The sequence below is a fragment of the Hyla sarda genome, chromosome 6, assembly GCF_029499605.1.
Source record: "Hyla sarda isolate aHylSar1 chromosome 6, aHylSar1.hap1, whole genome shotgun sequence".
Taxonomy (NCBI): domain Eukaryota; kingdom Metazoa; phylum Chordata; class Amphibia; order Anura; family Hylidae; genus Hyla; species Hyla sarda.
Window position 1 is genome coordinate 19260253 of NC_079194.1, and position 26514 is coordinate 19286766.

Below are 26514 nucleotides of genomic sequence, written 5' to 3' on the forward strand. Positions count from 1 at the left end.
TCAACAATCCTATGGAATTAATAATTCAAAATTTCAAGTAAAAAATGACAGTACTGGAAACCTGCTGCTGGGACATTGCATGACAATAAGGTCCTGAAGTTACATCTGTAGCAGGAGGGAATATGTTTTATAAATAGTGTTTCTAATAAAAATACAGATATACATCACGCTGTTGTTGCTATATAGCGTATTTTTTTTTAATCAATATTAACAAAACAACAACAACAACAATTTTGTAATAATCGCTCAACAGTCTAATGTGCGTTGTGGCCTCCTGACTACAGATGCCCGATCCACCCCCAGATATCAGTTTTGTCCATACAGTTTTTCTATGCCAAAGTGGACAAGACTGATGACATTTGTGAACACAGGTTTGGCCTCCATAACCAGACAGAAAAGTGCATTCAGCCAACATCAAAACATGGACAATTAAGGGGGTATTCCGAAGTCAGGTAACAGAAAACAACATAAAAATGCTGCGGAAGGATATAGCAATGCTTACCTGCCTGTCTTTTTTTTGGGGGGGGGATCTTAGTCCTGTATTTCCAGGTAACTTCCTGGATAAGCATTTGCTCAATACAACATTTCCCAGAATGCATTGCTTTCACTGAGCTCTGTATCACAGTCCGCCCACTCTGCCTATTCCCCTCCCACAGCCCTCCTGCAAGTTCCCTGCACAGAGCTGCTCCAGAACATCTTATTTCACAGCAGACTATTGCACAGTAAGGCTGCAGCGCATGCTATTCATTTCCTGTCTGCTCCTCTGTCTTTGACATAGCTCAGCACAAGGCAGAATGGTGTAAACACACCTATATTTTCTTCAATGTCCCAATAAAGATATAAACACACACAGTATCTCACAAAAGTGACTCCACCCCTCACATTATATATATAGTATTTCCCATAAGTGACTCCACCCCTCACATTATATACAGTATATCCCATAAGTGACTCCACCCCTCACATTATATACAGTATATCCCATAAGTGACTCCACCCCTCACATTATATATACAGTATATCCCATAAGTGACTCCACCCCTCACATTATATATACAGTATCTCCCATAAGTGAGTCCACCCCTCACATTATATATACAGTATATCCCATAAGTGACTCCACCCCTCACATTATATATACAGTATATCCCATAAGTGAGTCCACACCTCACATTATATACAGTATATCCCATAAGTGAGTCCACCCCTCACATTATATATACACAGTATCTCCCATAAGTGACTCCACCCCTCACATTATATACAGTATATCCAATTAGTGACTCCACCCCTCACATTATATACAGTATATCCCATAAGTGAGTCCAGCCCTCATATTATATACACAGTATCTCCCATAAGTGACTGCACCCCTCACATTATATATACAGTATATCCCATAAGTGACTCCACCCCTCACATTATATATACAGTATCTCCCATAAGTGACTCCACCCCTCATATTATATATACAGTATCTCCCATAACTGAGTCCACCCCTCGCATTATATATACAGTATATCCCATAAGTGACTCCACCCCTCACATTATATATACAGTATATCCCATAAGTGAGTCCACCCCTCACATTATATATACAGTATCTCCCATAAGTGACTCCACCCCTCACATTATATATACAGTATATCCCATAAGTGACTCCACCCCTCACATTATATATACAGTATATCCCATAAGTGACTCCACCCCTCACATTATAGACAGTATATCCCATAAGTGACTCCACCCCTCACATTATATATACAGTATCTCACAAAAGTGACTCCACCCCTCACATTATATATATAGTATTTCCCATAAGTGACTCCACCCCTCACATTATATACAGTATATCCCATAAGTGACTCCACCCCTCACATTATATACAGTATATCCCATAAGTGACTCCACCCCTCACATTATATATACAGTATATCCCATAAGTGACTCCACCCCTCACATTATATATAAAGTATCTCCCATAAGTGAGTCCACCCCTCACATTATATATACAGTATATCCCATAAGTGACTCCACCCCTCACATTATATATACAGTATATCCCATAAGTGAGTCCACACCTCACATTATATACAGTATATCCCATAAGTGAGTCCACCCCTCACATTATATATACACAGTATCTCCCATAAGTGACTCCACCCCTCACATTATATACAGTATATCCAATTAGTGACTCCACCCCTCACATTATATACAGTATATCCCATAAGTGAGTCCAGCCCTCACATTATATACACAGTATCTCCCATAAGTGACTGCACCCCTCACATTATATATACAGTATATCCCATAAGTGACTCCACCCCTCACATTATATATACAGTATATCCCATAAGTGACTCCACCCCTCACATTATATATACAGTATCTCCCATAAGTGAGTCCACCCCTCACATTATATATACAGTATCTCCCATAAGTGACTCCACCCCTCACATTATATATACAGTATATCCCATAAGTGACTCCACCCCTCACATTATATATACAGTATATCCCATAAGTGAGTCCACCCCTCACATTATATATACAGTATATCCCATAAGTGACTCCACCCCTCACATTATATATACAGTATCTCCCATAAGTGACTCCACCCCTCACATTATATATACAGTATATCCCATAAGTGAGTCCACTCCTAACATTATATACAGTATCTCCCATAAGTGAGTCCACCCCTCACATTATATATACAGTATCTCCCATAAGTGACTCCACCCCTCACATTATATACAGTATATCCCATAAGTGACTCCACCCCTCACATTATATATACAGTATCTCCCATAAGTGACTCCACCCCTCACATTATATATACAGTATCTCCCATAAATGAATCCACCCCTCACATTATATATACAGTATCTCCCATAAGTGAGTCCACCCCTCACATTATATACAGTATCTCCCATAAGTGACTCCACCCCTCACATTATATATACAGTATCTCCCATAAATGAATCCACCCCTCACATTATATATACAGTATCTCCCATAAGTGAGTCCACCCCTCACATTATATACAGTATCTCCCATAAGTGAGTCCACCCCTCACATTATATATACAGTATATCCCATAAGTGACTCCACCCCTCACATTATATACAGTATATCCCATAAGTGACTCCACCCCTCACATTATATATACAGTATCTCCCATAAGTGACTCCACCCCTCACATTATATATATACAGTATCTCCCATAAATGAATCCACCCCTCACATTATATACAGTATATTCCATAAGTGACTCCACCCCTCACATTATATATACAGTATATCCCATAAGTGAGTCCACCCCTCACATTATATATACAGTATATCCCATAAGTGAGTCCACCCCTCACATTATATATACAGTATCTCCCATAAGTGACTCCACCCCTCACATTATATACAGTATATCCCATAAGTGACTCCACCCCTCACATTATATACAGTATATCCCATAAGTGACTCCACCCCTCACATTATATACAGTATATCCCATAAGTGACTCCACCCCTCACATTATATATACAGTGTCTCCCATAAGTGACTCCACCCCTCACATTATATACAGTATATCCCATTAGTGACTCCACCCCTAACATTATATATAGTGTCTCCCATAAGTGACTCCACCCCTCACATTATATATATAGTATCTCCCATAAGTGACTCCACCCCTCACATTATATATACAGTATATTCCATAAGTGACTCCACCCCTCACATTATATATACAGTATCTCCCATAAGTGACTCCACCCCTCACATTATATATACAGTATCTCCCATAAATGAATCCACCCCTCACATTATATATACAGTATCTCCCATAAGTGAGTCCACCCCTCACATTATATACAGTATATCCCATAAGTGACTCCACCCCTCACATTATATATACAGTATCTCCCATAAATGAATCCACCCCTCACATTATATATACAGTATCTCCCATAAGTGAGTCCACCCCTCACATTATATACAGTATCTCCCATAAGTGAGTCCACCCCTCACATTATATATACAGTATATCCCATAAGTGACTCCACCCCTCACATTATATACAGTATATCCCATAAGTGACTCCACCCCTCACATTATATATACAGTATCTCCCATAAGTGACTCCACCCCTCACATTATATATATACAGTATCTCCCATAAATGAATCCACCCCTCACATTATATACAGTATATTCCATAAGTGACTCCACCCCTCACATTATATATACAGTATATCCCATAAGTGAGTCCACCCCTCACATTATATATACAGTATATCCCATAAGTGAGTCCACCCCTCACATTATATATACAGTATCTCCCATAAGTGACTCCACCCCTCACATTATATACAGTATATCCCATAAGTGACTCCACCCCTCACATTATATACAGTATATCCCATAAGTGACTCCACCCCTCACATTATATACAGTATATCCCATAAGTGACTCCACCCCTCACATTATATATACAGTGTCTCCCATAAGTGACTCCACCCCTCACATTATATACAGTATATCCCATTAGTGACTCCACCCCTAACATTATATATAGTGTCTCCCATAAGTGACTCCACCCCTCACATTATATATATAGTATCTCCCATAAGTGACTCCACCCCTCACATTATATATACAGTATATTCCATAAGTGACTCCACCCCTCACATTATATATACAGTATCTCCCATAAGTGACTCCACCCCTCACATTATATATACAGTATATCCCATAAGTGAGTCCACCCCTCACATTATATACAGTATATCCCATAAGTGAGTCCATTCCTCACATTATATACAGTATCTCCCATAAGTGACTCCACCCCTCACATTATATATACAGTATATCCCATAAGTGAGTCCACCCCTCACATTATATATACAGTATATCCCATAAGTGAGTCCACCCCTCACATTATATATACAGTATCTCCCATAAGTGACTCCACCCCTCACATTATATATACAGTATATCCCATAAGTGAGTCCACCCCTCACATTATATATACAGTATATCCCATAAGTGACTCCACCCCTCACATTATATACAGTATATCCCATAAGTGACTCCACCCCTCACATTATATACAGTATATCCCATAAGTGACTCCACCCCTCACATTATATACAGTATATCCCATTAGTGACTCCACCCCTCACATTATATATACAGTGTCTCCCATAAGTGACTCCACCCCTCACATTATATACAGTATCTCCCATAAGTGAGTCCACCCCTCACATTATATACAGTATATCCCATAAGTGACTCCACCCCTCACATTATATACAGTATATCCCATTAGTGACTCAACCCCTCACATTATATATAGTGTCTCCCATAAGTGACTCCACCCCTCACATTATATATACAGTATATCCCATAAGTGACTCCACCCCTCACATTATATATACAGTATCTCCCATAAGTGACTCCACCCCTCACATTATATATATACAGTATATCCCATAAGTGAGTCCACCCCTCACATTATATACAGTATATCCCATAAGTGAGTCCATTCCTCACATTATATACAGTATCTCCCATAAGTGACTCCACCCTCACATTATATATACAGTATATCCCATAAGTGACTCCATCCCTCACATTATATATATATATAGTATCTCCCATAAGTGACTCCACCCCTCACATTATATATACAGTATCTCCCATAAGTGACTCCACCCCTCACATTATATATACAGTATATCCCATAAGTGACTCCACCCCTCACATTATATACAGTATATCCCATAAGTGACTCCACCCCTCACATTATATATACAGTGTCTCCCATAAGTGACTCCACCCCTCACATTATATACAGTATCTCCCATAAGTGAGTCCACCCCTCACATTATATACAGTATATCCCATAAGTGACTCCACCCCTCACTTTATATACAGTATATCCCATTAGTGACTCCACCCCTCACATTATATATAGTGTCTCCCATAAGTGACTCCACCCCTCACATTATATATACAGTATCTCCCATAAGTGACTCCACCCCTCACATTATATATACAGTATATCCCATAAGTGACTCCACCCCTCACATTATATATACAGTATCTCCCATAAGTGACTCCACCCCTCACATTATATATACAGTATATCCCATAAGTGAGTCCACCCCTCACATTATATACAGTATATCCCATAAGTGAGTCCATTCCTCACATTATATACAGTATCTCCCATAAGTGACTCCACCCTCACATTATATATACAGTATATCCCATAAGTGACTCCACCCCTCACATTATATATATATAGTATCTCCCATAAGTGACTCCACCCCTCACATTATATATACAGTATCTCCCATAAGTGACTCCACCCCTCACATTATATATACAGTATATCCCATAAGTGACTCCACCCCTCACATTATATATACAGTATATCCCATAAGTGACTCCACCCCTCAAGTTATATATACAGTATATCCCATAAGTGAGTCCACCCCTCACATTATATACAGTATCTCCCATAAGTGACTCCCCCCCTCACATTATATATACAGTATATCCCATAAGTGACTCCACCCCTCACATTATATATACAGTATATCCCATAAGTGACTCCACCCCTCACATTATATACAGTATCTCCCATAAGTGACTCCACCCCTCACATTATATATACAGTATATCCCATAAGTGAGTCCACCCCTCACATTATATATACAGTATATCCCATAAGTGAGTCCACCCCTCACATTATATATACAGTATATCCCATAAGTGACTCCACCCCTCACATTATATATACAGTATATCCCAAAAGTGACTCCACCCCTCACATTATATATACAGTATATCCCATAAGTGACTCCACCCCTCACATTATATATACAGTATATCCCATAAGTGAGTCCACCCCTCACATTATAGACAGTATATCCCATAAGTGAGTCAACCCCTCACATTATATATACAGTATATCCCATAAGTGACTCCACCCCTCACATTATATATACAGTATATCCCATAAGTGAGTCCACCCCTCACATTATATATACAGTATATCCCATAAGTGACTCCACCCCTCACATTATATATACAGTATATCCCATAAGTGAGTCCACCCCTCACATTATATATACAGTATATCCCATAAGTGACTCCACCCCTCACATTATATATACAGTATCTCCCATAAGTGACTCCACCCCTCACATTATATATACACTATATCCCATAAGTGACTCCACCCCTCACATTATATATACACTATATCCCATAAGTGACTGCACCCCTCACATTATATATACAGTATATCCCATAAGTGACTCCACCCCTCACATTATATATACAGTATATCCCATAAGTGACTCCACCCCTCACATTATATATACAGTATATCCCATAAGTGACTCCACCCCTCACATTATATATACAGTATATCCCATAAGTGACTCCACCCCTCACATCATATATACAGTATATCCCATAAGTGACTCCACCCCTCACATTATATATACAGTATATCCCATAAGTGACTCCACCCCTCACATTATATATACAGTATATCCCATAAGTGAGTCCACCCCTCACATTATATATACAGTATATCCCATAAGTGAGTCCACCCCTCACATTATATATACAGTATATCCCATAAGTGAGTCCACCCCTCACATTATATATACAGTATATCCCATAAGTGAGTCCACCCCTCACATTATATATACAGTATATCCCATAAGTGAGTCCCCCCCTCACATTATATATACAGTATATCCCATAAGTGATTCAACCCCGCACATTATATATACAGTATATCCCATAAGTGACTCCACCCCTCACATTATATATACAGTATCTCCCATAAGTGAGTCCACCCCTCACATTATATATACACTATATCCCATAAGTGACTCCACCCCTCACATTATATATACAGTATATCCCATAAGTGACCCCACTCCTCACATTATATATACAGCATATCCCGTAAGTGACTCCACCCCTCACATTATATATACAGTATATCCCATAAGTGACTCCACCCCTCACATTATATACAGTATATCCCATAAGTGACTCCACCCCTCACATTATATACAGTATATCCCATAAGTGACTCCACCCCTCACATTATATATACAGTATATCCCATAAGTGACTCCACCCCTCACATTATATATACAGTATCTCCCATAAGTGAGTCCACCCCTCACATTATATATACAGTATCCCCCATAAGTGACTCCACCCCTCACATTATATATACAGTATATCCCATAAGTGAGTCCACCCCTCACATTATATATACAGTATCTCCCATAAGTGACTCCACCCCTCACATTATATACAGTATCTCCCATAAGTGACTCCACCCCTCACATTATATATACAGTATCTCCCATAAGTGACTCCACCCCTCACATTATATATAGTATATGCCATAAGGGAGTCCACCCCTCACATTATATATACAGTATATCCCATAAGTGACTCCACCCCTCACATTATATACAGTATATCCCATAAGTGACTCCACCCCTCACATTATATATACAGTATATCCCATAAGTGAGTCCACCCCTCACATTATATATACAGTATATCCCATAAGTGAGTCCACCCCTCACATTATATATACAGTATATCCCATAAGTGACTCCACCCCTCACATTATATACAGTATATCCCATAAGTGACTCCACCCCTCACATTATATATACAGTATATCCCATAAGTGAGTCCACCCCTCACATTATATATACAGTATCTCCCATAAGTGAGTCCACCCCTCACATTATATATACAGTATATCCCATAAGTGACCCCACTCCTCACATTATATATACAGTATATCCCATAAGTGAGTCCACCCCTCACATTATATATACAGTATATCCCATAAGTGACTCCACCCCTCACATTATATATACAGTATATCCCATAAGTGACTCCACCCCTCACATTATATATACAGTATCTCCCATAAGTGAGTCCACCCCTCACATTATATATACAGTATCTCCCATAAGTGAGTCCACCCCTCACATTATATATACAGTATATCCCATAAGTGACTCCACCCCTCACATTATATATACAGTATCCCCCATAAGTGACTCCACCCCTCACATTATATATACAGTATATCCCATAAGTGAGTCCACCCCTCACATTATATATACAGTATCTCCCATAAGTGACTCCACCCCTTACATTATATACAGTATCTCCCATAAGTGACTCCACCCCTCACATTATTTATACAGTATCTCCCATAAGTGACTCCACCCCTCACATTATATATAGTATATCCCATAAGGGAGTCCACCCCTCACATTATATATACAGTATATCCCATAAGTGACTCCACCCCTCACATTATATACAGTATATCCCATAAGTGACTCCACCCCTCACATTATATATACAGTATATCCCATAAGTGAGTCCACCCCTCACATTATATATACAGTATATCCCATAAGTGAGTCCACCCCTCACATTATATATACAGTATATCCCATAAGTGACTCCACCCCTCACATTATATACAGTATATCCCATAAGTGACTCCACCCCTCACATTATATATACAGTATATCCCATAAGTGAGTCCACCCCTCACATTATATATACAGTATCTCCCATAAGTGAGTCCACCCCTCACATTATATACAGTATCTCCCATAAGTGACTCCACCCCTCACATTATATACAGTATATCCCATAAGTGACTCCACCCCTCACATTATATATACAGTATATCCCATAAGTGACTCCACCCCTCACATTATATATACAGTATATCCCATAAGTGAGTCCACCCCTCACATTATATATACAGTATATCCCATAAGTGACTCCACCCCTCACATTATATATACAGTATATCCCATAAGTGAGTCCACCCCTCACATTATATATACAGTATCTCCCATAAGTGACTCCACCCCTCACATTATATATACAGTATATCCCATAAGTGACTCCACCCCTCACATTATATATACAGTATATCCCATAAGTGAGTCCACCCCTCACATTATATACAGTATATCCCATAAGTGACTCCACCCCTCACATTATATATACAGTATATACCATAAGTGACTCCACCCCTCATATTATACACAGTATATCCCATAAGTGACTCCACCCCTCACATTATATATAGTATATCCCATAAGGGAGTCCACCCCTCACATTATATATACAGTATATCCCATAAGTGACTCCACCCCTCACATTATATACAGTATATCCCATAAGTGACTCCACCCCTCACATTATATATACAGTATATCCCATAAGTGAGTCCACCCCTCACATTATATACAGTATATCCCATAAGTGACTCCACCCCTCACATTATATATACAGTATATCCCATAAGTGACTCCACCCCTCACATTATATATACAGTATATCCCATAAGTGAGTCCACCCCTCACATTATATATACAGTATCTCCCATAAGTGAGTCCACCCCTCACATTATATATACAGTATATCCCATAAGTGACTCCACCCCTCACATTATATATACAGTATATCCCATAAGTGACCCCACTCCTCACATTATATATACAGTATATCCCATAAGTGACTCCACCCCTCACATTATATATACAGTATATCCCATAAGTGACTCCACCCCTCACATTATATACAGTATATCCCATAAGTGACTCCACCCCTCACATTATATATACAGTATATCCCATAAGTGACTCCACCCCTCACATTATATATACAGTATCTCCCATAAGTGAGCCCACCCCTCACATTATATATACAGTATCTCCCACAAGTGAGTCCACCCCTCACATTATATATACAGTATATCCCACAAGTGACTCCACCCCTCACATTATATACAGTATCTCCCATAAGTGACTCCACCCCTCACATTATAAATACAGTATATCCCATAAGTGAGTCCACCCCTCACATTATATATACAGTATATCCCATAAGTGACTCCACCCCTCACATTATATATACAGTATATCCCATAAGTGAGTCCCCCCCTCACATTATATATACAGTATATCCCATAAGTGAGTCCACCCCTCACATTATATACAGTATATCCTATAAGTGATTCCACCCCTCACATTATATATACAGTATCTCCCATAAGTGACTCCACCCCTCACATTATATATACAGTATCTCCCATAAGTGACTCCACCCCTCACATCATATATACAGTATATCCCATAAGTATGTCCACCCCTCACATTATATATACAGTATATCCCATAAGTGACTCCATCCCTCACATTATATACAGTATATCCCATAAGTGACTCCACCCCTCACATTATATATACAGTATATCCTATAAGTGATTCCACCCTTCACATTATATATAGTATCTCCCATAAGTGACTCCACCCCTCACATTATATATACAGTATCTCCCATAAGTGACTCCACCCCTCACATTATATATACAGTATCTCCCATAAGTGACTCCACCCCTCACATTATATATACAGTATCTCCCATAAGTGACTCCACCCCTCACATTATATATACAGTATCTCCCATAAGTGACTCCACCCCTCACATTATATATACAGTATCTCCCATAAGTGACTCCACCCCTCACATTATATACAGTATCTCCCATAAGTGACTCCACCCCTCACATTATATATACAGTATATCCCATAAGTGAGTCCACCCCTCACATTATATATACAGTATCTCCCATAAGTGAGTCCACCCCTCACATTATATACAGTATCTCCCATAAGTGACTCCACCCCTCACATTATATATACAGTATCTCCCATAAGTGACTCCACCCCTCACATTATATATAGTATATCCCATAAGGGAGTCCACCCCTCACATTATATATACAGTATATCCCATAAGTGACTCCACCCCTCACATTATATACAGTATATCCCATAAGTGACTCCACCCCTCACATTATATATACAGTATATCCCATAAGTGACTCCACCCCTCACATTATATATACAGTATCTCCCACAAGTGACTCCACCCCTCACATTATATATACAGTATATCCCATAAGTGAGTCCACCCCCTCACATTATATATACAGTATATCCCATAAGTGACTCCACCCCTCACATTATATATACAGTATATCCCATAAGTGACTCCACCCCTCACATTATATATACAGTATATCCCATAAGTGACTCCACCCCTCACATTATATATACAGTATATTCCATAAGTGACTCCACCCCTCACATTATATATACAGTATATCCCATAAGTGACTCCACCCCTCACATTATATATACAGTATATTCCATAAGTGACTCCACCCCTCACATTATATATACAGTATCTCCCATAAGTGTCCACACCTCACATTATATATACAGTATCTCCCATAAGTGACTCCACCCCTCACATTATATATACAGTATATCCCATAAGTGACTCCACCCCCCTCACATTATATATACAGTATATCCCATAAGTGACTCCACCCCTCACATTATATATACAGTATATCCCATAAGTGACTCCACCCCCTCACATTATATATACAGTATATCCCATAAGTGACTCCACCCCTCACATTATATATACAGTATATCCCATAAGTGACTCCACCCCTCACATTATATATACAGTATATCCCATAAGTGACTCCACCCCTCACATTATATACAGTATATCCCATAAGTGACTCCACCCCTCACATTATATACAGTATATCCCATAAGTGACTCCACCCCTCACATTATATACAGTATATCCCATAAGTGACTCCACCCCTCACATTATATACAGTATATCCCATAAGTGACTCCACCCCTCACATTATATACAGTAGCTCCCATAAGTGACTCCACCCCTCACATTATATATACAGTATCTCCCATAAGTGACTCCCCCCCTCACATTATATATACAGTATCTCCCATAAGTGACTCCACCCCTCACATTATATATACAGTATCTCCCATAAGTGAGTCCACCCCTCACATTATATATACAGTATATACCATAAGTGACTCCACCCCTCACATTATATATACAGTATCTCCCATAAGTGACTCCACCCCTCACATTATATATACAGTATCTCCCATAAGTGACTCCACCCCTCACATTATATATACAGTATCTCCTATAAGTGATTCCACCCCTCACATTATATATAGTATCTCCCATAAGTGACTCCACCCCTCACATTATATATACAGTATCTCCCATAAGTGACTCCACCCCTCACATTATATATACAGTATCTCCCATAAGTGACTCCACCCCTCACATTATATATACAGTATCTCCCATAAGTGACTCCACCCCTCACATTATATATACAGTATCTCCCATAAGTGACTCCACCCCTCACATTATATATACAGTATCTCCTATAAGTGATTCCACCCCTCACATTATATATAGTATCTCCCATAAGTGACTCCACCCCTCACATTATATACAGTATATCCCATAAGTGACTCCACCCCTCACATTATATACAGTATATCCCATAAGTGAGTCCACCCCTCACATTATATATACAGTATATCCCATAAGTGACTCCACTCCTCACATTATATACAGTATATCCCATAAGTGACTCCACCCCTCACATTATATATACAGTATCTCCCATAAGTGAGTCCACCCCTCACATTATATATACAGTATATCCCATAAGTGAGTCCACCCCTCACATTATATATACAGTATATACCATAAGTGACTCCACCCCTCACATTATATATACAGTATATCCCATAAGTGAGTCCACCCCTCACATTATATATACAGTATATCCCATAAGTGAGTCCACCCCTCACATTATATATACAGTATCTCCCATAAGTGACTCCACCCCTCACATTATATATACAGTATCTCCCATAAGTGACTCCACCCCTCACATTATATATACAGTATATCCCATAAGTGAGTCCACCCCTCACATTATATATACAGTATCTCCCATAAGTGACTCCACCCCTCACATTATATATACAGTATCTCCCATAAGTGACTCCACCCCTCACATTATATACAGTATATCCCATAAGTGACTCCACCCCTCACATTATATACAGTATATCCCATAAGTGACTCCACCCCTCACATTATATACAGTATATCCCATAAGTGACTCCACCCCTCACATTATATACAGTAGCTCCCATAAGTGACTCCACCCCTCACATTATATATACAGTATCTCCCATAAGTGACTCCCCCCCTCACATTATATATACAGTATCTCCCATAAGTGACTCCACCCCTCACATTATATATACAGTATCTCCCATAAGTGAGTCCACCCCTCACATTATATATACAGTATATACCATAAGTGACTCCACCCCTCACATTATATATACAGTATCTCCCATAAGTGACTCCACCCCTCACATTATATATACAGTATCTCCCATAAGTGACTCCACCCCTCACATTATATATACAGTATCTCCTATAAGTGATTCCACCCCTCACATTATATATAGTATCTCCCATAAGTGACTCCACCCCTCACATTATATATACAGTATCTCCCATAAGTGACTCCACCCCTCACATTATATATACAGTATCTCCCATAAGTGACTCCACCCCTCACATTATATATACAGTATCTCCCATAAGTGACTCCACCCCTCACATTATATATACAGTATCTCCCATAAGTGACTCCACCCCTCACATTATATATACAGTATCTCCTATAAGTGATTCCACCCCTCACATTATATATAGTATCTCCCATAAGTGACTCCACCCCTCACATTATATACAGTATATCCCATAAGTGACTCCACCCCTCACATTATATACAGTATATCCCATAAGTGAGTCCACCCCTCACATTATATATACAGTATATCCCATAAGTGACTCCACTCCTCACATTATATACAGTATATCCCATAAGTGACTCCACCCCTCACATTATATATACAGTATCTCCCATAAGTGAGTCCACCCCTCACATTATATATACAGTATCTCCCATAAGTGAGTCCACCCCTCACATTATATATACAGTATATCCCATAAGTGAGTCCACCCCTCACATTATATATACAGTATATACCATAAGTGACTCCACCCCTCACATTATATATACAGTATATCCCATAAGTGAGTCCACCCCTCACATTATATATACAGTATATCCCATAAGTGAGTCCACCCCTCACATTATATATACAGTATCTCCCATAAGTGACTCCACCCCTCACATTATATATACAGTATCTCCCATAAGTGACTCCACCCCTCACATTATATATACAGTATCTCCCATAAGTGACTCCACCCCTCACATTATATACAGTATATCCCATAAGTGACTCCACCCCTCACATTATATACAGTATCTCCCATAAGTGACTCCACCCCTCACATTATATATACAGTATCTCCCATAAGTGTGTACACCTCTCACATTTTTGTAATATTTTATTATATCTTGTCATGTGACAACACTGGAGAAATTCCCCTCTGCTACAATGTAAAGTAGTGAGTGCACAGACTGTATAACAGTGTATAATGTTGTGTCCCTTCAAAATAACTCCACACAATCATTAATGTCTAAAACTTGGCAACAAAAGCGAGTGCACCCTTAAAGGGGTATTCCAGGAAAAAACTTTTTTTTATATATATCAACTGGTTCCAGAAAGTTAAACAGATTTGTAAATTACTTCTATTAAAAAATCTTAATCCTTTCAGTAGTTATGAGCTTCTGAAGTTGAGTTGTTCTTTTCTGTCTAAGTGCTCTCTGATGACACGTGTCTCGGGAAACGCCCAGTTTCGAAGCAAATTCTCATAGCAAACCTCTTCTAAACTGGGCGGTTCCCGAGACACATGTCATCAGAGAGCACTTCGACAGAAAAGAACAACCTAAACTTCAGAAGCTCATAAGTACTGAAAGGATTAAGATTTTTTAATAGAAGTAATTTAAAAATCTGTTTAACTTTCTGGAGCCAGTTGATATATATATATATATATATATATATATATATATATATATATAAAAAAAAAAATTTTCCTGGATAAACCCTTTAAGTGAAAATGTTGCTGTCATGTGACTTGTTACAAGGTCTTAGGTGTGAATGGGGGAGCAGGTGTCTTAAATTTTGTGTTATTGCTCTCACACTCTCTAATATTGGTCAACAGAAGTTCTACACGGCCCAGAACTCAAGAAGGATCTAAAAAATAACAAAAAATAAAGAATTCTTGCTCTACATGGAGATGGTCTAGGCAGGTGGTCATTAACTTGCGGACCTCCAGATGTTGCAAAACTACAACTCTCAGCATGCCCGGACAGCCGTTGGCTGTCCGGGCATGCTGGGAGTTGTAGTTTTGCACCATCTGGAGGTCCGCAGGTTGGAGACCACTGGTCTTGGCTATAAGAAGATTGCCAAGGGTGGACAAGACCATATAGCAGGTTCACAGGACAGATTCCCAGATTCCACTCAGAACAGACCTCCCCATGGTTTACCAAAGAAGTTGAGTGCACATGCTCAGCATCATATCTTGAGATGAGCGAACTTACAGTAAATTCGATTCGTCACGAACTTCTCGGCTCGGCAGTTGATGACTTATCCTGCGTAAATTAGTTCAGCTTTCAGGTGCTCCGGTGGGGCTGGAAAAGGTGGATACATTCCTAGGAAAGAGTCTCCTAGGACTGCATCCACCTTTTCCAGCCCACCGGAGCACCTGAAAGCTGAACTAATTTATGCAGGATAAGTCATCAACTGCCGAGCCGAGAAGTTCGTGACGAATCGAATTCACTGTAAGTTTGCTCATCTCTAATCATATCCAGAAATTGTCTTTGGGAAATAGATAGAAATAGAATATAAAATAGAAATATGAGTGCTGCCAGCATTGCTGCAGAGGTTGAATGGGGGGGGGGGGTGTGAGTCAGCCTGTCAGTGCTCAGATCACACGGCATCAAATTGGTCTGCATGGCTGTCGTCTCAGAAGGAAGCCTCTAAAGATAAAGCACAAGAAAGCCTGCAAACAGTTTGCTGAAGACAATCAGACTACAGATATGATTTACTGAAACCATGTCCTGTGGTCCGATGATACCAAGATAAACTTTTATGGTTCAGATGGTGTCAGGCGTGTGTGGAGACAACCAGGTGAGGAGGACAAAGACAAGTCTGTCCTGTCTACAGTCCAGCAGGGTGGTGGAGTGTCATGGTCTGGTGCTGCTGGTACTGGGGGCTACAGTTCATTGAGGGAACCATGAATGCCAACAAGTCATGTGACATACTGAAGCAGAGTGCGATCCCCTCCCTTCAGAGACTGGGCCGCAGTGATCTTTGTTGGATCACTAATAGAAATATATATATATATATATTAGGGATCGACCGATTATCGGTACGGCCGATAATCACGATTTTGGGCATTATCGGCAATTACCTTGCCGATAAGCCGATAATGCCCCGCACCGCAAGCCGCCGCACCCCCCACCGCCCCGGCCCCATTGCCTCCCCCATCCCCGGTTTTATAATTACTTGTTCCCGGAGCCCACGCTACTTCTTGCTCCTGCTGCGTCCTGCGTTACGCTGTGCGCAATGACGAGTGACGTGACGTGCGCGACGTCACCGTCAGTGCGCACAGTGACAGTTCAGGAGGGCGCCACCGGAGCCAGATGTGGAGTGGACCCCGGGAACAGGTAATTATAAAACCAGGGATGGGGGAGGCAATGGGGCCGGTGCAGTGCGCGGGGGGGGGGGGGGGGGGGGGCGGTCACGGGTCAGGGGTGCGGTGCGGCGGGGGGGAGCAGTGGCGGTGATAGGTCTCAGGACCCCCGGACAGGCAGGGGGAGAGAAGCGGGTGGCGGCGGCGGCCTATGGCACCGCCCACTTTAAATCAATGATCTGCAGCGGTGTCGCGGGGGGATAAATAGCCGATAACTTATACCGGAATATCGGTTTAAGTTATCGGCTATCGGCCCTAACCTACACCAATTATCGGTATCGGCCCTAAAAAAACTATATCAGTCGATCCCTAATATATATATATATATATATATATATATATATATATATATATATAGTGGCGGCAATGGGCGGGGCATTATCGGCATATCAGCAAGGTAATTGCCGATACGGATAATGTCCAAAATCGCGATTATCGGCCGATCCCTACTGTGGAGCATACAGCAGCTGATAAGTACTGGAAGGATTAAGATTTTTAACCCCTTAACGACGCAGGACGTATATTTACGTCCTGCGCCGGCTCCCGCGATATGAAGCGGGATCGCGCCGCGATCCCGCATCATATCGCGTCGGTCCCGGCGCTAATCAACGGCCGGGACCCGCGGCTAATACCACACATCGCCGATCGCGGCGATGTGCGGTATTAACCCTTTAGAAGCGGCGGTCAAAGCTGACCGCCGCTTCTAAAGTGAAAGTGAAAGTGACCCGGCTGCTCAGTCGGGCTGTTCGGGACCGCCGCGGTGAAATCGCGGCGTCCCGAACAGCTGATCGGACACCGGGAGGGCTCTTACCTGCCTCCCCGGTGTCCGATCGACGAATGACTGCTCCGTGCCTGAGATCCAGGCAGGAGCAGTCAAGCGCCGATAATGCTGATCACAGGCGTGTTAATGCACGCCAGTGATCAGCATTAGAGATCAGTGTGTGCAGTGTTTATAGGTCCCTATGGGACCTATAACACTGCAAAAAAAATGTAAAAAAAAAGTGTTAATAAAGGTCATTTAACCCCTTCCCTAATAAAAGTTTGAATCACCCCCCTTTTCCCATAAAAAAAATAAAACAGTGTAAAAAAAATAAAAAATAAACATATGTGGTATCGCCGCGTGCGTAAATGTCCGAACTATAAAAATATATCATTAATTAAGCCGTACGGTCAAAGGCGTACGCGCAAAAAAATTCCAAAGTCCAAAAAAGCGTATTTTGGTCACTTTTTATATCATTAAAAAATGAATAAAAAGTGATCAAAAAGTCCGATCAAAACAAAAATCATACCGATAAAAACTTCAGATCACGGCGCAAAAAATGAGTCCTCATACCGCCCCGTACGTGGAAAAATAAAAAAGTTATAGGGGTCGGAAGATGACATTTTTAAACGTATAAATTTTCCTGCATGTAGTTATGATTTTTTCCAGAAGTGCGACAAAATCAAACCTATATAAGTAGGGTATCATTTTAACCGTATGGACCTACAGAATAAAGATAAGGTGTAATTTTTACCGAAATATGCACTGCGTAGAAATGAAAGCCCCCAAAAGTTACAAAATGGCGTTTTTTTTTCGATTTTGTCGCACAATGATTTTTTTTTTCCGTTTCGCCGTGCATTTTTGGGTAAAATGACTAATGTCACTGCAAAGTAGAATTGGCGACGCAAAAAATAAGCCATAATATGGATTTTTAGGTGGAAAATTGAAAGGGTTATGATTTTTAAAAGGTAAGGAGGAAAAAACGAAAGTGCAAAAACGGAAAAACCCTGAGTCCTTAAGGGGTTAAATAGAAGCAGTTTACAAATCTGTGTAACTTTTTGGGACCAGTTGCTGAAAATAAAAATGTTTTCCACCAGAGTACCCCTTTAAGTCTTATGGGACTCTGCCGAGGAATTAAAAACTGTCCGCTCTTGAGAGGTGTCCGCTAAGGGAGATTTTACTGTACCCCTTTTACATGTGTTTACAGGGGACCAGTTGGTGAAAAAAAAATAGTTTTCCACTGGAGTACCCCTTTAAAGAAGCCTGTGAAAAATGAAAGAAGAAATCTGATTGGTTGCTATGGGCAACTCAGCAACTTTTCCTCTAGACAGGTTTTGATAAATCTCCCCCATAATACATATAATCAGTAGGATCCCTGATGAAAGTATATATACATATAGGGGGGACTTTATCAAGGGATTGAGAGGTTTTTTTATTTATTTTTTTAATGTGATTTGGCACAAAAAATTTGCACATGCATTTGCACGCACCTCTTTGGCGCACCGCCGATTCGATAGAAATCACTGCTGACAGTCAAATCTGTATAAGTGGATGAAGTGGTCAGAAATTTACTATTGACGAAAAAATAGTCACAAACCCCCTGTTTTGGTGCAAGTCACCGCCAGGCAGGGAAATGGTTTTACCTTTATAGGACGCACTGCCCTTACATGTGTCTCTCTATATGGTACACAACTACAACTCCCAGCATGCCCTGAGTTTTAAAGGAAAATGGTCCATCCTGTTCACCTACCCTAAACCCAATACACTGGGATATAGTGCGGATGAACAGGAGACCGATGCTGGGTCTCTAAGATACTGTACCTGCAGCCCAGAGCCCCTCCCCCACAAAAAAATAAGTTATTTAAAAAAATAAAAAGATGAAAAACACAAACGCAAGTAAATACATATATTTTGTATCTTAGTGTGCGGAAATCTCCAAACTATTAAAATAAAATGATAATGATCCCATGCAGTACATGGTGTGAAAAAATAAAACAAAGTCCAAAACTGCTGGGCTTCTGATCACCCCCCCCCCCCCCCCCCTCAAGAAAAAAAAAAAGTGAGCAAAACATTACATGTATGCAAAAGTAATACTGTTAAAGGGGTGCTCCGGTGAAAACCTTTTTTCTTTTAAATCAACTGTTGCCAGAAAGTTAAACATATTTGTAAATTACTTCTATTAAAAAATCTTAATCCTTCCAGGACTTATTAGCTGCTGAATGCTACAGAGGAAATTCCTTTCTTTTTGGAACACTGATGACATCACGACCACAGTGCTCTCTGCTGACATCTCTGTCAATTTTAACAACCATGCATAGCAGATATATGCTAAGGGCAGCATGGTGGCTCAGTGGTTAGCACTGCTGGCCTGCAGTGCTGGGGCTTTGGGTTCAAATCCCACTAAGGACAACAATAAATAAATAAAGACTTATTATTATTATAATAACGTCAGCAAAGAGCACTGTGCTCGCGATGTCATCAGAGAGCATTCCAAAAAGAAACGAATTTGTAGTATTCTGTAGTAACTCTGTAGTATTCAGCAGCTAATAAATAAGTACAGGAAGGATTAAGATTTTTTAATAGAAGTAATGTAAAAATCTGTTTAACTTTCCGGAGCCAGTTGATTTAAAAGAAAAAAAGGTTTTCACCGGAGTACCCCTTTAACTACAGACCATGGCACGAAAAATAAGAAAGTTATAGGGAGGTCATCAGGGGTTCAGCAGTGCAATAGAGCAACATGCAGCACTTGTCACAGACACTTTTCCTTTCAGTTTGAAATTGGCTGCGCTGAGGTAATTTCTCCTCGCTGTGTATTGCTCAAATCCTATATATATATATATATATATATATATATATATATATATATATATATATATAAATAAAGAGAAGGCCTGACTCACTGACTCATAAACGCCCAGCCTAAACCCTTGGACCTAGAAAGCTGAATTTTTTCACAGTTGTTTTTAAGACATAGATGAGGAATAAGAAAGGATTTTTCGAAATTCAACCCTTAAGGGGGTGAAAAAGGGGTTGAAGGTTTGTATTGAAGTCCGTCATTTTTGAAGCTAGAAGCATGAAACTATGTTTTTAGGATAACAATTAGAGATAAAGAAACACGTGTTTTAACGTTTTCTAAAATTCCAATCCTGAAGGGGTGAAACTGGGGTTCAAAGTTTGTATGAATTAAAGGGGTATTCCAGGAAAAAACTTTTTATACACACATATATATATATATATAATCTATATCTCAACTGGCTCCAGAAAGTTAAACAGATTTGTAAATTACTTCTATTAAAAAAATCTTAATCCTTTCAGTACTTATGAGCTTCTGAAGTTAAGGTTGTTCTTTTCTGTCTAAGTGCTCTCTGATGACACGTGTCTCGGGAACTGCGCAGTTTAGAAGCAAATCCCCATAGCAAACCTCTTCTAAACTGGGTGTTTCCCGAGACACGTGTCATCAGAGAGCACTTAGACAGAAAAGAACAACCTTAACTTCAGAAGCTCATAAGTACTGAAAGGATTAAGATTTTTTAATAGAAGTAATTTACAAATCCGTTTAACTTTCTTGAGCCAGTTGATATATATAAAAAAAAAAAGTTTTTTCCTGGATAACCCCTTTAACCCCTTGCCACAGAATGCCAGGTATACCCTGTGGCACGGCAGGAGCTCGCTATCAGCAGCCAGGACACGTGGCTCGTGCCGGACATCGCCGTTCCGGCAGAAGTCCGGCATTAACTCTTTAGACACGGCGATCAAAGTTGAAAGAATTGGGGTTGTTTGGATGCCCGTAGACTTTACCCAGAGGGGCCTCATTACTATAGGAATCGTAAAAAGTAGATCTATGTTACCCCAAATTTAACGTGAGCGAAGCTGCGGGCAAAAGCTAGTTCATCATATGCTCTGCGCCGTTTCATAAATTTGACGCACGTCAGCACTATTACAGCAGAACATAAATTCCCCGCCATAATCTGTATGATCACTAATGGATATATATACTGTATATATATATATTTATATATTGTATGTGTGTATATATATATATATATATATATATATAATCACTTATACCAGTGTTTCCCAACCAGGGTGCCTCCAGCTGTTGCAGAACTACAACTCCCAGCATGCCCGGACAGCCGTCGGCTGTCCGGGCATGCTGGGAGTTGTAGTTCTGAAACAGCTGGAGGCACTCTGGTTGGGAAACCCTGACTTATATACAGTATAAATGACTATACATAGGACACACAGGCGTCTTATCCTGTATACAATCTCTCAGACAAGAAGCGTCAACGTTACCAAGCAACCAAGCGCAATGTTAGATGGGGGCGTGGCTAAGATAAAAAGCCCCCATGACAGGGCTGTCTTAAAAGATGCCTGCTGATAAGGCGGGCAGCGCTCGCACCTCCTGGACAACAACGTCCGGTGTATCGCACTTGTCTCGCCGTATATCACACTTACGGCTCCCGCCTTCCCATGAGCTTACACGTCCTTACCTCGGCGATACGGAGATGTCGGCAGCCGCGACATCACGGAGCAGCCATGTTTAACACTACAGCTCCCAGCATTCCTCGCTCTGCGTGTGTGTACGTCACGTGATACCGCTGCAGGAAGCGAGTAAAAATAGCTGTCATTTTCCTGCTTGCGTTTGGCTGTGTGACGTGTATGTGACACGTGACCTACAGCTGTACTGTACGTGACCCCGCTTATCAATAAAGTTATTTATAAAAATAAATAAATAAAAAAAAGGCTGTTAATGTTCATCAATACTGTCACTGTCGCGCATAGCAACCAATCACAACTCGGCTTTCTTTTCTCAAACTTTTCTGGTAAAATGAAAGCTGAGCTGTGATTGGTTGCTATGGGCAACATAGACAAAACTACAACTCTCATCGTGATGACTAACTATATTATTGTTTTCCAAACAGCGTGCCGGTGCCCCCAGCTGTTGCAAAAATTACTACTCCCAGCGTGTCCGGACAAACTACAACTTCCAGCATGCCCGGTGTTTGTCAATAAAGTTAAAAAAAAAATGTTGCCCAGATTTCCACAACCTGCGGTGCGCTAGTTGATGCAAAACTACAACTCCCATCATGCCCTGACAGCCTTCAGCTGTCAGAGCATGATGGGACTTGTAGTTATGCAACAGCTGAAGCACCACAGGTTGGGGATCACTGTCCATATTATACATGTTAGTTGTGTAAATATTAGCAGATTGGAAACGTATCTTGCCGCAACGCCATATTGATCACCCTGCTTCATCCAATACCTACAATATCTTGGTGTCTGAAATAAGGGAATGTCTTTCTGATTACATTATGTAATAGATTCGCCAATATTCCAGAGCCGCCACGGGTGTGGTGACGGGTGTGCTAAAATATGCAACTGAACTGCACCAGTGTGAATTTAGCCTTACACAGGCTGACACCCAGTCCTCAGCAGGTAAACTTAAAGGAGAAGTCTCATGCCGGAATGTACAGGGAAAACATATCCCCTATTCACAGGATAAGTTTTGGATTACGGGGGGTCTGAGCACTGTGGCCCCCCGCAATCATCTGTACGGAGCCCCAGCTCTCCCACAGAACGGTGCATCACGACCCCGGCCCGAAGCGCCATGCCACCTCCATATATCTCTATAGGAGAGCTGTTCGGCAACTTCTCCTTATTGACCAATATTTCCACTTACTGAGCATTACTTCTCTTTAGTGATCAATACTTCTCCTTACTGACCAATACTTCCACTTACTGAGCATTATTTCTCCTATTTACTGACCATCACTTCTACTATTACTTCTCCTTACTGACCATCACTTCTACTATTACTTCTCCTTACTGACCATCACTTCTACTATTACTTCTTCTTACTGACCATCACTTCTACTATTACTTTTCCTTACTGACCATCACTTCTACTATTACTTTTCCTTACTGACCATCACTTCTCCTATTACTTCTCCTTACTGACCATCACTTCTACTATTACTTCTCCTTACTGACCATCACTTCTCCTATTACTTTTCCTTACTGACCATCACTTCTCCTATTACTTTTCCTTACTGACCATCACTTCTGCTATTACTTTTCCTTACTGACAATCACTTCTACTATTACTTCTCCTTACTGTCCATCACTTCTACTAATTACTTTTCCTTACTGTCCATCATTTCCGCTATTACTTTTCCTTACTGTCCATCACTTCTACTATTACTTTTCCTTACTGTCCATCACTTCTACTATTACTTTTCCTTACTGTCCATCACTTCCGCTATTACTTTTCCTTACTGTCCATCACTTCTCCTATTACTTTTCCTTACTGTCCATCACTTCCGCTATTACTTTTCCTTACTGTCCATCACTTCCGCTATTACTTTTCCTTACTGACCATCACTTCTCCTATTACTTTTCCTTACTGTCCATCACTTCCGCTATTACTTTTCCTTACTGTCCATCACTTCCGCTATTACTTTTCCTTACTGTCCATCACTTCTACTATTACTTTTCCTTACTGACCATCACTTCTACTATTACTTTTCCTTACTGTCCATCACTTCTACTATTACTTTTCCTTACTGACCATCACTTCTACTATTACTTTTCCTTACTGACCATCACTTCTCCTATTACTTCTCCTTACTGACCATCACTTCTCCTATTACTTCTCCTTACTGTCCATCACTTCTCCTATTACTTTTCCTTACTGTTCATCACTTCTCCTATTACTTCTCCTTACTGTCCATCACTTCTACTATTACTTTTCCTTACTGTTCATCACTTCTCCTATTACTTCTCCTTACTGACCATCACTTCTCCTATTACTTTTCCTTACTGTTCATCACTTCTACTATTACTTTTCCTTACTGTCCATCACTTCTACTATTACTTTTCCTTACTGACCATCACTTCTCCTATTACTTCTCCTTACTGACCATCACTTCTACTATTACTTCTCCTTACTGTCCATCACTTCTCCTATTACTTCTCCTTACTGACCATCACTTCTACTATTACTTCTCCTTACTGTCCATCACTTCTCCTATTACTTTTCCTTACTGACCATCACTTCTACTATTACTTTTCCTTACTGACCATCACTTCTACTATTACTTTTCCTTACTGACCATCACTTCTGCTATTACTTTTCCTTACTGACAATCACTTCTACTATTACTTCTCCTTACTGACCATCACTTCTACAATTACTTTTCCTTACTGTCCATCACTTCTACTATTACTTTTCCTTACTGACCATCACTTCTCCTATTACTTCTCCTTACTGACCATCACTTCTGCTATTACTTCTCCTTACTGACCATCACTTCTACTATTACTTCTCCTTACTGACAATCACTTCTACTATTACTTCTCCTTACTGACCATCACTTCTACAATTACTTTTCCTTACTGTCCATCACTTCTACTATTACTTTTCCTTACTGACCATCACTTCTCCTATTACTTCTCCTTACTGACCATCACTTCTGCTATTACTTCTCCTTACTGACCATCACTTCTGCTATTACTTTTCCTTACTGACAATCACTTCTACTATTACTTCTCCTTACTGACCATCACTTCTACAATTACTTTTCCTTACTGTCCATCACTTCTACTATTACTTTTCCTTACTGACCATCACTTCTCCTATTACTTCTCCTTACTGACCATCACTTCTACTATTACTTCTCCTTACTGTCCATCACTTCTACTATTACTTTTCCTTACTGACCATCACTTCTACTATTACTTTTCCTTACTGTCCATCACTTCTCCTATTACTTTTCCTTACTGACCATCACTTCTCCTATTACTTTTCCTTTCTGACCATCACTTCTCCTATTACTTTTCCTTACTGACGATCACTTCCGCTATTACTTTTCCTTACTGTCCATCACTTCTACTATTACTTTTCCTTACTGACAATCACTTCTGCTATTACTTCTCCTTACTGACCATCACTTCCACTATTACTTTTCCTTACTGTCCATCACTTCTACTATTACTTTTCCTTACTGACCATCACTTCTACTATTACTTTTCCTTACTGACCATCACTT

General features: G+C 40.3%; 1 protein-coding gene across 4 annotated transcripts in view; it reads right to left on the minus strand.

The window, feature by feature from the left end:
- PIGC (phosphatidylinositol glycan anchor biosynthesis class C) overlaps nt 1-23751 on the minus strand; it is a 55702-nt gene extending 31951 nt beyond the window's left edge. The window contains exon 1 of one of the 4 annotated variants that reach the window (XR_008844749.1): nt 22957-23155. The gene's annotated coding sequence lies outside the window, so the exon portion shown is untranslated. Of the gene's footprint in view, nt 1-22709; nt 22769-22956; nt 23156-23733 lie in introns of those variants that run through there. The other 3 variants (XM_056523269.1, XM_056523265.1, XM_056523264.1) reach the window with 3 other exon arrangements.
- Between the last annotated feature and the right edge of the window lie 2763 nt (nt 23752-26514).